The 17,590-nt window shown below is 34.1% G+C and overlaps 1 protein-coding gene across 1 annotated transcript in view; it reads right to left on the reverse strand.

Moving 5' to 3' along the window:
• Positions 1-17,590, reverse strand: part of LOC129218994 (DNA-directed RNA polymerase I subunit RPA49-like) — a 365,487-nt gene that overhangs the window by 309,703 nt on the left and 38,194 nt on the right. The window lies entirely within an intron of this gene.

Below are 17,590 nucleotides of genomic sequence, written 5' to 3' on the forward strand. Positions count from 1 at the left end.
TGCCCGATGCAGGGATAGAACCCGTACATGTGGCATGGAAGCGCGAAGCGCTACCACTGAGCCACTGGGCTTCCTAATGCGCCCTTACCTAAGTAAAAGTACGACAAATTGAAACTGACAAAATAAATAAAGCTTGTATCCCTGGCATTGCACAGGTCGTATTGTAATGCAAGGGCACACGAAAAATGCCAAAAGTTTCATTATTAGTAATTCTTTTTAAAGTTAGCTAAAAAAAAAAAAAAAAAGACGAAACCATCGACTATGGTAAAGACAAACAAAATTATCAGCATTTCAAGCGTTCGAACGGAAATAAAAACTGCGGCTACAAAATTCTTGCTTCGATGACGATTGTATGACATCAAGTGAGTTCGAAATAAATTATAAAAGTTGCGTGCCCCGTACCAATACAAAGAATCCGAGGAAAAATACCTTGCAATATTCCAAGATTAAAAAACCTTTTTTTATTTCATATTTACCTCAAGATAAATCTGAACGTCTTCTACCATTACTTGGTTGCTGATGATAAGTGTAATGGTCCTCCAAGCGCTCATAATTGCTTTTGAAGGGTAATTTCTTAAGAGGTGGTCACGTCATCTTTTAATGTCAGCACTTTCTTGTGTTAAGAAGAGCAAAAATGAGTTTGTTTGAACTCGTGTTTTTTTCTTTTTAGTTTGTGCATTTATCTTTATTTTAGTGTAAATACTTGCAGAATACAAATGTAGCTCACTGTGGTTTACGCATTTTATATATCATGATAAAGCTTTAGAAATACTGTGTCTGTTACACTAAAATAGCAGGTCATATGAAGAATAAAAGGTATAAAATTTCATTGAAGTATTGTATTAGATTCAAAAAAAGTATTAACAATTTATTTTTAATTTCGACATAAATTTCGACTCTAAACGATGTCTGATCAAAATAATAGCGAACCTCAAACCAATTTAAATTCATAAGAAATTAAAATATTTAACGAATGTTTTTGCAAATTGATTGAACACATCTGTTTTAAAACACTTTACTAAAGTTTCATTCTTAGCACGAGATATTAAAATTACATTTTAAAAATGAATAATTTCATAACACTATTACTACGCAATGATGAATAAAATCAATTCACCAAATATGTGTGCATCATACCCAGTGTTGGATTTACCTATAAGAGGAAAAAGCTATAGCTTAGGGCCTCCACTTTGTTGGGGGGCCCCAACTCCCAAAAATTTCACGATTCGATCCTAATAAATGAAAAGTATTTGAAAAATTAAATTTTATTTTCATGTGCTTGGAAACTTTTAAAAGAAAATAAAGTTATATTTCTAGAATTTTAAAATTTCAAACAAATTTAAAGAGGGTGTTGGATGCCAAATTTAGCTCATTGCTACATGGTGAATCAAAAATGTAAAAACTACGGTTTTCACGTTTCTGCAACAAAATGGATTGAGATAATTTTGTGTGCTTCATGCCTTGCTTATCAATCCCGAATTATGTATTTGGTAGTTCTTTTGTTACTGCTTGCTTTTATCTTACTTCCACTGCATAGTGTGATTCTGTTTAGAATGAGAAAAAAAATATTACACTACCTCTGCTTTTTTTCTTTCGTTTTCTGCACTACTTAGGGGTGCCCACCTAGGGAGGGGGGTCAAGGCGCTGACTGCGCCATTGAAATTTTTAGGGGGTGTTTTGAGGGGTATTTTTTAATTTTTTGTAGGGGGCTCTTGATTTGGGATGTGTCTTCGCGATATTTAGGGGGTGCGCTCTTGCTCTTGGCGGGGTGGGCACCCTTGGCACTACTTGTAGTTGAAATAAAATGTTGTGATGAGAAGCTTATAGTTTATTTTTTAGCATTTAAAATAAGGTCAGTTGGGGTAAGTGCGGTCTTGGGGCAAGTGCGGCTTAGGTTAATAATCAGACACCGGGAATATCTGCAAGGCTGCTGCCATCTGGGTAGCTTGGTAAACGTTATTACTTTGCACTGCGTGCGTTAGATCGCGCTACTTGAATGGTAACTCTATTCCCTCCCTCGTTTCCTAACTTTTCTCATTCCCACTTTTACAGTGTCATGTTGTTATGGTTCGAGAAATCATCGTTTCTTCTGTTGTTGTTCTCACTTTTCCGTGCTTCCAAAACGTAAGTACAACTATTTCATGTCTACTTTTCGTATTTTTAAAGCTGAGATTCATTATTTTTTACTTTAAAATTAATTAATATTAGGGCTGCACTTGCCCCAGAAAATTATACGACTGGGAAAGTGCGGCCCGAAAAAAAGGGGAAAGTGCAGCCTCGCATTTTTTGGGGCTGCACTTTCCCATTAATATGGCAATGTTATTTTATGACAGATATAATTTGCTTGCAACGATTTAATGAAGCAATGTAATTAATTTTTAAACCCTGCATCATTGTCTAACTAACAATAAGTGTCACTAGTCTATATTGTTCCATTTTTTTTAATATATTTTTATTAAAAATGGTGCGGAATTACAAAAGAATAACGTCAAAAGCTGGCTCCTGCCGTCGGTAGGAACTTTCTGCTGCTTGCGAAGCGATACGTTCAGGTACCCTAACATGTAAAGGTGCGAGCCGGCATTTCAAAATCTCGCGGGCAACATTACAGGATCATCTGAAAGGTCAGCGTGGAGTGAAGTCCAAAACGATAGGCCGGCCAACTGCAATATCTGTTGCAATAGAACACATGATTGCCGACAATCTGAAGCACTGACGTTAACGAAATCCAAGACGACGACATTGTATCAATCCTTCCAAATCCCTCTTCAGATCATAGAGGAAATTTGATATTCCAAATAACGTTTTCAGAACATAATATAAATCAAATTGTTAATTACTATACTAAGTGCACTTATACAAAAAAATATGTTCAAGTTCGCCAAAGACATGTTACCTTTTGTCAGTTGTATAGTTACCTTTTGTATTATTAATATTTTATAAGTTCGTTGATATTCAAGTTCAAAGATTATTCCTTGATATGCAAGTTTTGTTTTTGTTTTTTAAGCTTATTAGCATAATAAAAGTTATCTTTCATGTTCCTTATTTAATTTAAAATAAAAAAATTCATAATTTTGTTAATAATCCATTGTTCCTTGAACGTTCTTCATTTTATATTGACAGGTTTTGTTAGGAAAAATATAATTACTTCCCAATGAATAGGTGAAAATAAAAATAAAAAAATCGTTTTTAATTAGGAAAACATACTCAATTGATTGCACTTGCCCCTTATTTTCTCAAACAGTTTTTAAACAAAATTCAGATAGGTGATGCTCTTGCCTCACTTTTATTGAGAAAGTGCGGCCCTAAAGAACAATAGTTTTTTTTTTTTTTTTTCATTTTTTACCTGCAATGATTTTAACAGGCTCATGTCTTGGAAAACACACTAAAACATGGTAACATACGAAATAAAAATTAAAAAATTTGTATCAAGTCTTGTAATGTCTAGACCTTCATAAAGTCGAACTGTACAATTTAAGGGCTGCCCCCCAACTCACCTTAGCTGTTTCTTAAAAAATTGGAACATTTTTGAAAAACTATACAATTAAGCATTAAAACTTCAGAGACTGAAAAGGGTGAATAAGGTGCTTTAATAAATTTAATTACTCTAGAGTCCTTGAAAATAATTTAATAAGTCTATAGTAATAGTTTCTTGATAATGAAGCTTCGTGAAAATTGTTTCAATTTTATTTCTCACCAGGGGTATAAGTTTGAGGTTTCCTGAATGGTTAAGGTGGTAATAGTATTAAGTTTTCCTCTCTCGTTTCCTATTTTCTAAATCTCAACACGTTTTCTTTTAAAGCATTTTGTGCTTTTTTTTTTCTAAAAACCATTTTACATTTGGTTCTACGTTTTGCTTATCCATTGAATAGGAGATGATAAAAAACTAACTATTATTAAAGCCGATGTGACCAAGTGACGATGGTGTATCTTTTCATCTCCCTCGCTCTTCCTCTCTGTCTGTTAATGTGAAAGATTTTTCAAAGCAAAATAAATTTTTAATTTTATTAATCCTAGTTTGCAAAAGAGAGTATAACTTTAAAACCTTTTGTTTACCTATTTTTATCGGATATTTTTGCAGTGCCGATTACCCATTATTGGGCTTCAAAATGTAGAATTTTACATTTATTTTTCGAAATTTTTCACGACACGAAAGAGAAACAACCAGACCCTAAAATTGGGGATGTTCTACATCAAAAATAAAGAGGGTATCTGCATCACTCCCCCCCCCCCTCTGATGTCGATCCAAAATAAGACAGTGGGAGTATTAAAAAACGAAAAAAGAAAGAACATATTGGTAGAGCAGACACACAGTAATAAAAAAACCTTACATAAATGACCTGTTTTGCCACTGACATGAAAGTTTTCAAAACTACAAAGGGGCATCCCATATCTCAAATAATTTAAGACCCCATTAAGTCTAAATCCTTCCCTGCATACCATATTTACGTAAAAAAGTAGAAATATATTTAAAAAATAATGCATCATTTAATTCTTCGCAATTTTCAAATGTACGTAAATATTAATAGAGGTTTTTTTTTTCTCTTTAATTTAGAAATGGTGCATCGTAGTAGTTTTCATCAAAGAAAACTACTGTAATTGTATTTTCCCCATAGACCATAAAAATTAATAAATTAAGAATTCGCTTCAAAGCTTTAGCAACATAATTTAAATTGATGTCTTTAATCCTGATGAAACGTTATGAGGAAGGATTGTTTTCAAAGACGATCTAAAATGTAGCCGCGTAATAGAGTAGGAAACAGATCTAATGGTAAAACAGTTATACTTTTGAAAAACTTGTTCACATTTTTACCTAGTTTTTAACACATTTAGACATTAAATCAATTATTGACATTCTATTTTTGTTTTGAGTTGTATTACACGATCGACAAAGTTACGGATTTTTTAAAATCGTAATATTTATTGTTGTTAAAAACGTATCTAAAAGAAAGTAATTGAAGTAATTTTGTATACTTATGCGTTGTGTAATATCGTCTATGGTAATTTCAACATAAGCTACAAATACATATCCCGATCTAAATTTTTGAATATCTAAAATCAATTTGTTGCTTCATTTTACAACTTCAACGTATATTATAGTCATTTAAGAACTAAACATTTTAGGATGAAAATTCCCAATATTATAACCACCAATCAATCTATTATTTTAGTTTTTAATGTGTCAGCAGTCTATGTTATTTGAAAAACAAGTTTTTTTTTTTACGATCTAATTTTTTAAAAATGTGTTAAATGAATATATTTTTACTGAGTAAGTTATGGAATGATATAGTTATTAAAAGAGCAAGTTCTTCACAAACTATACTACACTATAGTATTTCTTATCCGTTTAGCATTCACGACACAGTTTAAAAACTTAATTTTGATTTCGTCCTTTCACAATTTACAGCATAAATAATAACGCACTTTGAGTAGTTTGAATTTTAGCTATACACTGTTAAAACCGGAGGAGCCAGATAGGTGCGATTTTCCGCCTTAGGGTGCAAAGACGGAGCCATAGAGAGTCACAGAGGCTAGGAAATATTGTTCCGATATCTTTTAGCACCTCAGTGGATGAAAGAAGGTAATGAAGGGCCATCAGCTCACGCAGCAGCCAATAGCGACTCTTTTCCTCCGCAAAGGTGCCTCGCTCGCACATGCGCTGTGCACTCCGGGATAAGTTCAGTTCAGCCACTTTAATGGCGGACGACGATGCTGCAACGTAGTTGTTGATACATTAAATTTTCACATTGAATTGACAACTAAACTGGATTAAAATTCAACATTTCTGGGACAAACCTTCAAAACCTTGCGTAAGTACAGTCATTTAATCATGGTATAACATTTAAGGCTTTCCAACAGGCTTTTAGTGTTTTCATAGTCGAGTTTCAACAAAGTAAATTGAGTGCTACTTCTTGTTTATAGTTAACCGTTTTAACATAGTGATGTATGGCTTTTTCTATCATGTGTACTAATATATGCTGTTGCTTGCTTGTCGCGTCAGTGGTCTCGCGGATTTTCCCCAAAATGTTTATTGTTAGCAATACGAAATAATTAATAAGTAACCGTTATGAAAATTTAACGATGTAACTTAACTGCTACAGCAGATACCCTAAATGTCTTTATCTTCTCAATAAAATAGCTGCGTAGACGAAGCAAAGGAAAAAAAAAAAGACGCTTGGAAAAGAAATCTCTCTGTGTGTTTCATGCCATGACTCATTACGTAAAAATATTTCGTTGGTGTTATTTCAAAAAAAAAAAAAAAAAAAAAACGAATGCATTGTCTAGACGCGTTTATTATTATTTTTTTTCTGATTTCTGTTTCCAATGCTTTTTTATTATATGTGGGCTGCCAAAAATTTGTTTTGATTTTAATGTCAAAAAAGTTCCTATTTAAAAAAGAAAAAAGTGCTTTTTTAGATTACTTATGTTCAAATAGGATATTCAAATGTCGAACCATATATGTATACGTATCAATATGTTACTCTTGATTAAAATATTTTGAACGTTTATAAAACGCCTGCAATTTTTGAAACGATTTGATTTTTCCGTGATTGTAATATAACTGAAAAATGTTGAATGTGTCCGTAAATTATCCATAGATGCCTACATTCTTAATTTTTGGTATTATGCTGTAGTAAATGTCAATATCCATTTAAAACTACAGAGCAATCCAAGGGTTTATATGAGAGTTAGAACTCGGATAGAGGAATTGAAGTCATGAACGCTTCTAAATTATGTTGGAAAGTCTGAAATGTGATCAAATGCCTTAAATGACAAATTTTAACCCAAAATCAATTCAATGTGAAAAACGTACCAAGACTTTGTATATCATAAGCATAAACAATAAACACAATAATAATCAAAAATGCACACAATACGGGGGAGGGGGGGAAGAGGATCTACTGTAGAAATCAGTAACGGTGCCATTTATCTCTCTGAAGGTTCCTTCTTTTCACCGCCGTTGTCTGTCTTTTAAAAGGTGCCCGTTTTTCACCCTAATAAGAGGTGCGATTTCGGCTCCGTATTGGGTGTCGCTGGTGAACAAGCGTTTCACCCCTGAAAGGTGCCAAACGCAACCTGTAGTTTTAACAGTGTACTACTACGACGATAAATAGAAATACGCAATAAAACTATAAAAGTTTTGTTTAACTAAATAACGTATTGCAATGAATAGTAGTACTTTTAGTTTAGTATTCGTTTGAATTTGCTGAAGCTCGTGGCCCCCTCCTTAAAAATATCGTACCCCAAGGAAGCACACCCCGTAGGTTGAGAATTGTTGCACTGCCCCTTAATTTTTCGGATCTTTAAGACTGAAAACTTTTTAATTCGTGTTGTTCCCTTCTAAGTTGGGGAAATAATATTTTGCTTTCATTCAGAAATTATTTTTGGTAAAAATTATTTTAGATGAGAGAAAATATGTAAATCAATTGACGCAATATTTTTACATTACGCCATAAACATCAATATTAAAAGTAACACATAAAAGTCGTATGAAGAGAATCAAATAAAATAAATTAAAAAAAAACCCCGTAGCTTAACAGCATTATTTTAAGCATTAAAAAGTTTAACATTTCAGAAGTTGAATTTTAGTTAGTAATCTGCGTCTTGTCCAGTTTTATGTGCCGTTCTCCCCCCCCCCCCCCCGGCTGAATTTAGTAAACTGAATTCCTTCGTCAAAAGCAAATATTTCAATCTGATTCTTGCTTAAAAAACCTTTCAAATAAATCACTCTTCTGAAAGGAACACGAGATTGCTTTCAAAATTTAAAAAAAAAAAAAAAATCCCACTTCTTTATCATTATTTCAAGCATGCATTATCAATACTGAATCGTTTCGTATCCAGAAATAATTAATCATCTTAAAATCAAGTCCTGACCATACAAAGGATGATAAATGGTTTATTTAAATAATATATCACTTCCTTGCATTGCGTTGCTCTCTCTCTCTCTCTCTTTCTACTTTAATTAGTCTTCCTTTAATATTTAACCAACTTCCATTTCCCCTGTAATTCCCAACAAAGCTGATGGGCAAAACTAGGCGTACCAGCACGTTCTGTTCAAAAGAGAGTTTTGAATGGGAATAAAAGTGCAACTGCAGCTCTACGGCTTTAGTCTACTAAATAACAAAAGATGATTATTTAATTAACTTCAGTGGGGGACGTTTTTGTGCTTCATAGAAAGGCATTAATGCCCGTCTCACGGCAAGTGTGACCATTTGCAAAAATTTTGTAAGGAGAATAAAAGAGCTTTCAATGGAGTAAACGTTTTATTTTAATAATGGACATAATGTGAAAAATAGCTTCGTATTTTTCTTTCTTTCTTTTTTTTTTTGATACTTTTGGGTAGTAGCCAAAACTCTGAGAAGAAGCTAGTAAAAATCAAGAGAATTTTATATACTTTATGTAATGCATTAACGCTTGGCTTTCAAGGGATTTGGCAATTTCACGCAAATTGCTCTTAAGCGTTATCCGCTTAATATGGAGAATAATTTAATGCTTTGATAGGGATTTACCAGTCTCTACGCTCTAAAGAATGAAACTATCCTTGGTAAAAAAAAAATCTTTTCAATTATGTCAGACCCATGCGTGACAGCGAGTAATCAATTTGCATCATTTTGTTTCCTTAACTAGAATTTTATGATGAGGCCGATTTCAAGCGTTCAACTTTTGAAGGTCGCGCTGAAATTGAATATTAATCTGATATTAAATACATGATCACATAACGGCGTCGATATCCATGAGTGTCCGTTCGGAATTTTGTGGAAAGTTAACATACTATGAGGAAGAAAATATACAATATTTAGAAATCTTGTTTTACTTAAGGATGTGAGATGATAAAACGTATAAATTAAGTTATGAACATGATGTTCCAATGAAATATCCACAGAATAAAAAATGAAATTCGAAACAAGAAAGAAATCAGGGCGAATATATATTCGCCCTGATATATATATATATATATATATATATATATATATATATATATATATATATATATAATATATATATATATATATATATATATATATATTATATATATATATATATATATATTATATATATATATATATATATATATTATATATATATATATATATATATATATATATATATATATATATATATATATATATATATATATGTGTGTGTGTGTGTGTGTGTGTGTATGTGTGTGTAGTCAATTCGCGATAACTTGAATTTAAAGGGACTGACGAATAAACTTCGACTTATCGCAAGATCGACTTACCGCTAGTTTAGGTTTTCGACATTTAATATTAAAAACCATTGAATATTTTAATTAATATGTACATGTAACAGAAAAAATTACAGAACATAAAACTTTTTAAGAACAATATGCACAGTTTAATCAAAAATATTTAGAGAGAAAAAATCAAAAGCATGGTTTTGATTTCGATACCGCTGGAACCACTTGAGTAGAGCTGATTCTATTTCCGGAAAGGTGCACATCTTTATTTGTTTCAAATTCGTATTCATGGATTCTACCACTTCAGAAGTTTCTCTTTTTCTTTTAATATCATTGACAGATTACTTGCTTAGACATCTTTAATTGTAAAGAATACTCGCTCTGTCTCTCAGGAACTTATCAACAAATGGTAGAACTAAAGATTGAAAGGGAACGCATCTTAACTTAGGTCAGCATTTGAATGAAGGTACAATCAGTTAACTTGACAACTTGACAGCTTAAAAGCAAATTTGTAGACCAGCAACATGTCAAAGTGTAAACAGTGCAGTGGCAACAAAACAAAACAAGCTAACTCATTTCCGCACTTGTAACTCCTTTATTGCACGCTGGCTAAACTGGCGTTCTCCTTGCTTTAGAGGTCTAATGTGCAGGAATTCCAAGCGAAGGTGAATGATTTTTTCTCTCATAGTCACTTGTTTCTTCGTTTTTTTTTTCGTTCTTTCGAGATAAATTTCGAGTTATCTTTGAAAAAACTTCGAGCTAAAGGAAGTTTACATCGAGATATCGAGAATAATTAGCATGGAATTAAAGTCAAATCTGTCGGGACTTGATACAAACTTGGAGTTATAGTACTATTTGAGTTATCGGACTTCGAGTTATCGCGACTTGACTCACTGTTAAAAAAAATGTATTCAAAAATGAAACTCTGAATGTATTCATTTTTTTTTTGAATACAATTGATTCAAAAATGAGTAAATGTGGCATCAAATACAAACATACGAGAAATACGAGTCATGAAATGAGTACATGTGTTTCTCAAAATTGAACCTTATTGATTCGGAGCTATATTGAGTAATGAAAGTATTCAAAAATGAGTAAATTTTCATTATTTTTGAATACCCATTTTTAACAGTGTATACACTCCTGTTTGAAAATTGCAACACCTCGAAGGACGTACGCGAGTGAGCTCAAAATTGCAGAAAATGTAAACTAGGGCATGTTATGCAAATGATAAGAATTGCAGACCAGTAGCGCATGCGTATGCGGAGCAGCGCCCTCTGAACGGCGGATCGAACCGAATACAAATAGACGACTGTAACGAGGCGTGTATGATTATCGGTGGTTATATGCTAGAGTAAACGTTAACTGAATCTTTACTATGCCTATTCGACGAAAGAAAGCGAAATTTGAGCAAATTTCGGAGTTTGAACGGGGCAGAATCGTCGGCCTTCGTGAAGATGGATTGTCTTACCGTGCAGTAGCCGCTCGTGTGCAGCGTAACAGCAGCACAATCATGCGTGTTTGGAAGCAGTGGACGGACGAGGGTCGGACAGCTCGGAAATCCGGGAGTGTACCCCGAAATGTGACGTCAGCTCGCGATGACAGACACTTGGTTCGTATGGCGCTGACGGACAGCACAGCTTCTTCTAGACAATTGGCAGCACAGTGATCAACACCTACAGGTGTTTCATTGCGTGCTTCATCAATTCGGAGACGTCTGCTGTAGCGTGGGCTGCGCGCAAGGATTCCTTTATACAGGATTTCTCTCACGCAAAACCAACGCCGCCTACGGCTACAATGGGCCAATATGCATAGGAGCTGGCGTGCTGAATGGCAGCAGGACGTCTTTTTTGACGAATCCCGCTTCAATTTGTGGCACCATGATGACCGAATTCGTGTCAGGTGCTACGCCGGTGAATGACACATTCCGGAGCGCACTATCGAACGGCACAGTGGACGAACACCTGGAGTTATGGTCTGGAGTGCCATAGCATATCATGGACGATCACAATTGCTACGAATTGGGGACAATTTGAACAGTACCCGATACATAAACGAAGTTTTACAGCCCCAAGCTATTCCTTTCCTGCAAGGATTGCCAGTGGCTGTATCCCAGCGGGATAATGCCCGTCCACATGTCGCCAGGGCTGTCAAATCCTACCTTGATTCGCAGCAGGTACAGCTTCTCCCTTAGTCTGCATATTCCCCGGATATGTCACCGATTGATTATGTGTGGGATTTCGTTGGGCGGCGTCTCGCTCGTGATCCTTGTCCTGTTGCTTCGACAGACGAACTTTGGTTGCGCATACAAACAATATGGAATACTCTTCGCAGGCAGATATTCAAACTTTGTTTCACTCCATGCCGAGTCTTGTAGCAGCTCTTATTGCGGCGCATGGTGGCCACACAAAATACTAATTTCTATCTCTTTCTATTGTTCGTTTGTTTTGAAAATGTAATCATTTATTTGTACTATTGCCACTCAACTGTGTATTAAATTTCATTCAACTATGATGCTTCCTTCATGGTGTTGCAATTTTCACAAACAGGAGTGTGTGTGTGTGTATATATATATATATATATATATATAAACTGGAATGCATTTTTATATTTGATTAAATACTTAATAGTATGTGAATGAAGTTTCTGAAACATACAAAAAGCTTGTAATACATTTTAAATTTTGTCCAATTTCAGTGTCACTGTCATGTATTGTTCAATGGTGGACCAAGAGCATAAACTAATTTTCAGTTTGATGTTTTGCTGTTTAGCCTATGTTTTGATTAAACTTTCTACACGGTTCAATTTACGTATGTTATCTGATAACCAGAATCAGTAATGAACCAAATGGCCCATTATTAATACATTTGTAACCCATTACTGGTACACTTTTGGCTTATTACTAATAAAACTCAGTATTTCACTAAAAAAGAGAACAATTACTGTATCGGTAATTTTACTTCTTGTTACGTAAATACATTAAAAAGCAGTTTTTTTTTTTTTGGAATAAGCATACGTTTTTAGGCATCCCAATTAGGAAGAAATGATCGCTTTCGAGAACTCTTCAGAACTTTTGTTGTGACTGACTTTATGTCTTTAAGAGCCCATTAATTGTTATTTTAACTTACCTCTTTTCATATTAATTGGATGAGTATGGATTTAACGTTTTCACTACCGTATACTTTACAAATCAATATAGTATAAATGCTCTATACGCATCATTTAAAATACTGCCGTGCTAAGCACAAAAGTCGGAACTGCACTTTTTATAAAAATTGAGTTACGGTTAAAAAGTGATTATTTGTCACATACTTTACTTACATACAATGTTTTATGCTTATTTGTGAGTGGGAAATATTTTTTAAAAAAATCTGAAAAGTTGCATCTAACAACATGGAGGTACGCAACTTTAAACGGCAATTTCTCATTTTGAACTCAGATGCAGATACTTGATTAGCACGGCTGTATACACTGAAAGTCGTTAAGCAATTCAGTCGTAAAATTACACCAACAGCGTTGCGTTTCAAGCTTTATAAATATGTAAGACAGGAAATATCAGACAATTCCTTTCGCGATGCTCTAAGAACAAAATAAAAGAGCCAAGTAAAATCAGCACAAAAAAAAAGAAAAAAAAAAATCATGAATAACCTTGATTTGAATTACAAAAGAGTCGTTCACGTGCAGAAAGTGATAATTGATACTAGTGTAACCTCATAACGTCAATGGGTTCTTTTTTGAGTTCATATAAATATAGAAAGAAGGCTGGCCTATTGACCAATTAATATATGTTGAAAATTGCCAAAAAACAAGATTAAAATTTCAGTTTTAGTACATTTTCAAATGAATTCATTTCATAATTTATGCAAGATATGTCATGCCACGAGAAAGTACTCTTTCCTGTTTATTGATGAATGCGTGTGTGTGATGACGAAGAGAGTAAAATATTCACAATTTTAATCCATGCGTCGAAACTTCTTTGAATTGCACGTTAATCAGCTTCAAATTTTTCTTTGTATGTCCTATCCATAAAGCTCATATCGGTGAAAAATACAGAGATATTGAGCTATTTTCCTTGATATTTTATTTACATTTATCTGATGCACTGATGAAACTTCTTAGCTATTCCTTTGTTAATGGTCCTCAGTTTTGTTTCTAAAATCAGAGATTAAATCTTCGAATTCGGGGAATAGCCTAAATCTTTACATTCCTACAGAATGTTCCAGATCTGGCCAGGGAGACCAGAACCATCCATAGAAGCTCGGACAAGTTATATAATGCATTCCTCTTTCTTGTAGCTTTTTTTTTCTTCCCCAGCTGAGCAGCACAATTGCTCAGAACATTTTTTTTTTGTTGCAAAGGACACTGTAGATTTCAAATCTCGCACTTCTGCATTTAACACATACCGCAAGGGTTGTGGTTACGTAGAGGGAGAAGAAATTGCGCCTAAGAACAAGATCGTTATTGCACTCTATTCGCCATCTTTTGTCAAGTTTCTTAGCAGCAGTTCTTTATTTAAAAACGTTTTACATCAAACACACTCAAAATGTTTAATCTTTAACTCTGCACTTGTTTGCATGAAAAAAAAGTGCAATCTTCCGCAAAAACAATTACTTTTTTTTTAAATGCTGGAACACTTATACCCTCATATAAATAATAGCCGATGATCATGTAACCCGCGTGTTTCAACAATGAAACTCGCTCCACAGCATGATAATTTGATAATACGCTATGGTAATGTTTAACTTTGAAAGCTATCTACTGGAGTTTAGGGTTAATATACCGGAGTTGGGGTTAAAATTTCAAATTTCAAAATATCCCCTAACAGGCAATTGCTTCGTTCAAATGTAGAAGACTAGAAGTAACTTTCATCCGTCATACCTTTTTTTTTATTTAATAGCTGTTGAGAACTCCTCATGCACCACAAAGTAACATGAGGCTTACAAAAGTTAGTAAAAATCACAAAAGTTTAAACAAACAAAAAACACATTCAAGAATAACATAAGATACAAGTAAACAAAAAAGGAAAAACACAAAGCAAAACACCCAAAAACACAAACAAGAAAAAAAAATGCACAAAAACAACTAGAGTCCAAAGCACAAAACAAAACCCCGAAGAACATCAAGCTCTCTGAACATTTTACGAGACCTGAAAGAACAGGAGGCCAACAACAAGACAAACTATATAAACTCTCCCTGAAAGAACATCTGGCCTCACGATGCAGCTTGCAGTTCATTAGACAATGTTCAATATCCCCCTTGCCTTCACCACAAAAGCAAACATCACTGTTTACCAACTTAAAGCGGAACAAGTAGCTATTGAAGCTACCATGTCCAGTTAAAACCTGGGTTATCAGGAAGTCGGAGGAAAAAAAATTATCCGTCATACCTTGACGGGCAACTTTCTAGTACCGTAAAAGAGGGTGAGAATGGTTTGGAGGGTCAAATGATATAAACCCCAGTTTTCACGTAATAAGTGTTCGTAGTGCACTCTGGGCTAGCCCAGTTTCAATAGGAACTATTGTGAAACCTTCTCTGGTAATGAGAGAGTTGTTATCACTGTCAAAAGGCCCGCCAAGACGAATAACCTGGTGATTGTGGATTTATTTGTGGTGAGCAACTGGTGCTACGTGTTTGTAGGTAGCTCGGAAATTTATGTTAGTGGACCTTTAGTGCAGAAGTAATAACAATTTCGTATGTACCTTTCGCTTTCATATTACGTAAAGAAAGTTACTTCCAATTTTCATTGAAAACATCAAAATATTTTGATGTTGCTATAGTAACAAATGTGTAAAGTTTACAATTTGGCGGGTTAGTGTGGCACAGTAGTTAGTCGAAATTTTGGAGGGTGAGTTGGGTTACCAGGGATAAAAGTACCCGGAAAAAATCACGGGTGTAGATGCTAGTGACTTGAAGTTTCAACAATGTTGAAGCGAGGTAAGTTTTGGCAGTGGCCTGAAAAAGATGATAAGATTTGGTATCCATTTTCAAAAATTATGAAGAAAATAAAGCCTTTGTTTTATCTCGATTTTATGCGATGTACTTGATTCTCCAAAGTTTAGTTTTTAGCATAACTTACATTTACAACTCTCCCGTTAAAATATAAGAGAGTTAGAGTATGGTACAAACCACCAAAACCTATATGAAAGCGCTGAAACATGTGCTGTACCATTCTCACCCGCAATGTGAGGGTGAGAATAGTACAAAGAAAAACTGCTCTATAGGGGGTGTGGGTAAAGTTTCAAATTATTTCAGGGTCGGAATCGAAAGTTAAACAATGACGCAATATATATAATAATAACGCAACTTCATTTTTTTCAAATGAATGTCGAGTAATTACAGTCAGAAATGTACTAAAACTGTACCATAGTCACCCGCTTCTACGGTATAAAATAAAAGGAAATGCAAAACAAACCGAAGATGGACTAATGATCTAGGGAAAAAAATTCTCTAGCTTTGAGAACTAAGAACTGGACAACTCTAACAGGAGAAATGGTTATCTTGCTTCTTGAGAAGGCTAAAGCTCATCCTGGGAAAAGAACGATGCACAACATAGGGAATTCAATAAAACTTCGTCACATGGAATAGTATGAGAAGTATTTTATGTAGTCCGTAATCAAGGGTGAGTAAAGAAATTGATTGATTTTATAAAGCCAGAGATGCGTCATGCAAACTAAATTAGTCAGTTTAAAAGAGCCAATAAAATTTAGGCAATCTTCTTGGCAACGTTTATGAAGTCAGCGAGCCCCTCTCGCTCTTTTTCAGCCATCTCACCTTTTGAGATGTAATAATGCATCACCTAAGCCAAAAAAGGGGGAATATATTTTAAAAAGAAAAACATCTTTTTGAAAAATTTCGTTATAATATGGGGAAATGGAGATCGTTTTTGGATTCAGAGATAAAAATTCATAAGAATAAGTAATATAACGATCGCAGGTTTGTGTAATGGAAACATTATTCAGTCCAAATACTAATTTCAATGGAAAAGTGCCATTAAGGTGGTTCATAAATACATGTAAAAAAAAAAGTATCTCCTAGATAACAGGACACTCCTAAATATTTTTAGACTAGTGGATAATAATATACTGGAAGAATTTTTGCTTCCTATTTCAACTGAAAGAGGCGGCTCAGCACCCTCCCCCAAACTTCATAAGTATGGTGTTGGGGGTGAAAAAAATATTGAACTGAAAACACAACGTTTGATATTATAATATACACCAATAATATGCATATACATTGCAATAAAATAATTTTTTACAAAAAAACAGCTGGGGAAATTAAATGTTTCTAAATTTGTGACATTTTCAATGCTACAGTTAATGTTAAATTGAGGGGTCTTTGAGCACCCTCTTAAAATTTGAGTAAGAAGCTAAAACTTTTACATCATAATACTATTAGTAAGTCTAAAAAAAAAAATAGGGGGTGCCCTGCACTCTAGTCGAAAAAAAGTTTTTTTGAACCCCCCTAAGTGCCATCCTAAGTTATACCCTTTTTTTTTAAAACTCAAAATACATTTATTTCAAAATTATCACATTTTATAACGGAATGAGGTACACGTTTTCAATTGAAGAGAGAAGTTTTTAAACAAATTTTGCTCTCAGTAATGTATAAAGTCTGTTCATGCCATTGTTATTTTAAATCTTTACTAATAATAAAGCTGAAAGTCTCTCTGTCTGGATGTCTGGATCTCTCTCTGTCATGATGTCTGGATCTCTGTCAGGATCTTTGTGACGCGCATAGCGCCTAGACCGTTAGGCCGACTTTCATGAAATTCGGCACAAAATTAGTTTGTAGCATGGAGGTGTGCAACTCGAGCGATTTTTCAAAAATTTGGTTTGATCTTTTTCTATTCCAATTTTAAGAACATATTCTCGAGCAAGATTATCATAAGATGGACGAGTAAATTAATAAGTTAGCATAACGTGGAACCGTAACATGGGCAAGCCAATAGCGAGAAATTCATCACACATTATTTGCAAATATACAGGCGAACCAAAAGACCTTTTAATTTTCTACTACGGGCAAAGCCGTGCGGATGCCACTAGTCTATATATATAAAAATGAATGTTTGTCTGTATGTCATCCATGAACTCAAAAACTACACGGCAGATTTGGCTGAAACTTTCACCGTTTGTTATTTTTGGTACTGGGAATGTTTATAGACCAGTTCGAAAAAAATCCGATCGATAGTTCCTTTTTTATTCCAATTTAAGTCACAATCCATTGGATAAACACGAATAAAATTATCGGCTGCAGAAATTAATTCGTGTGAAAGATTTCATTGATAAGAAGTTAGCTGTTGCCATTTTTCTTGAGTTTGAACAAATAAATTCTTTCTTTATTGTTTTATGGCTTTTCATGCAACGGGGGGATTTAAAACTTTTTCTATTTGAT

The sequence above is a fragment of the Uloborus diversus genome, chromosome 3, assembly GCF_026930045.1.
Source record: "Uloborus diversus isolate 005 chromosome 3, Udiv.v.3.1, whole genome shotgun sequence".
NCBI classification, from domain to species: Eukaryota; Metazoa; Arthropoda; class Arachnida; order Araneae; family Uloboridae; genus Uloborus; species Uloborus diversus.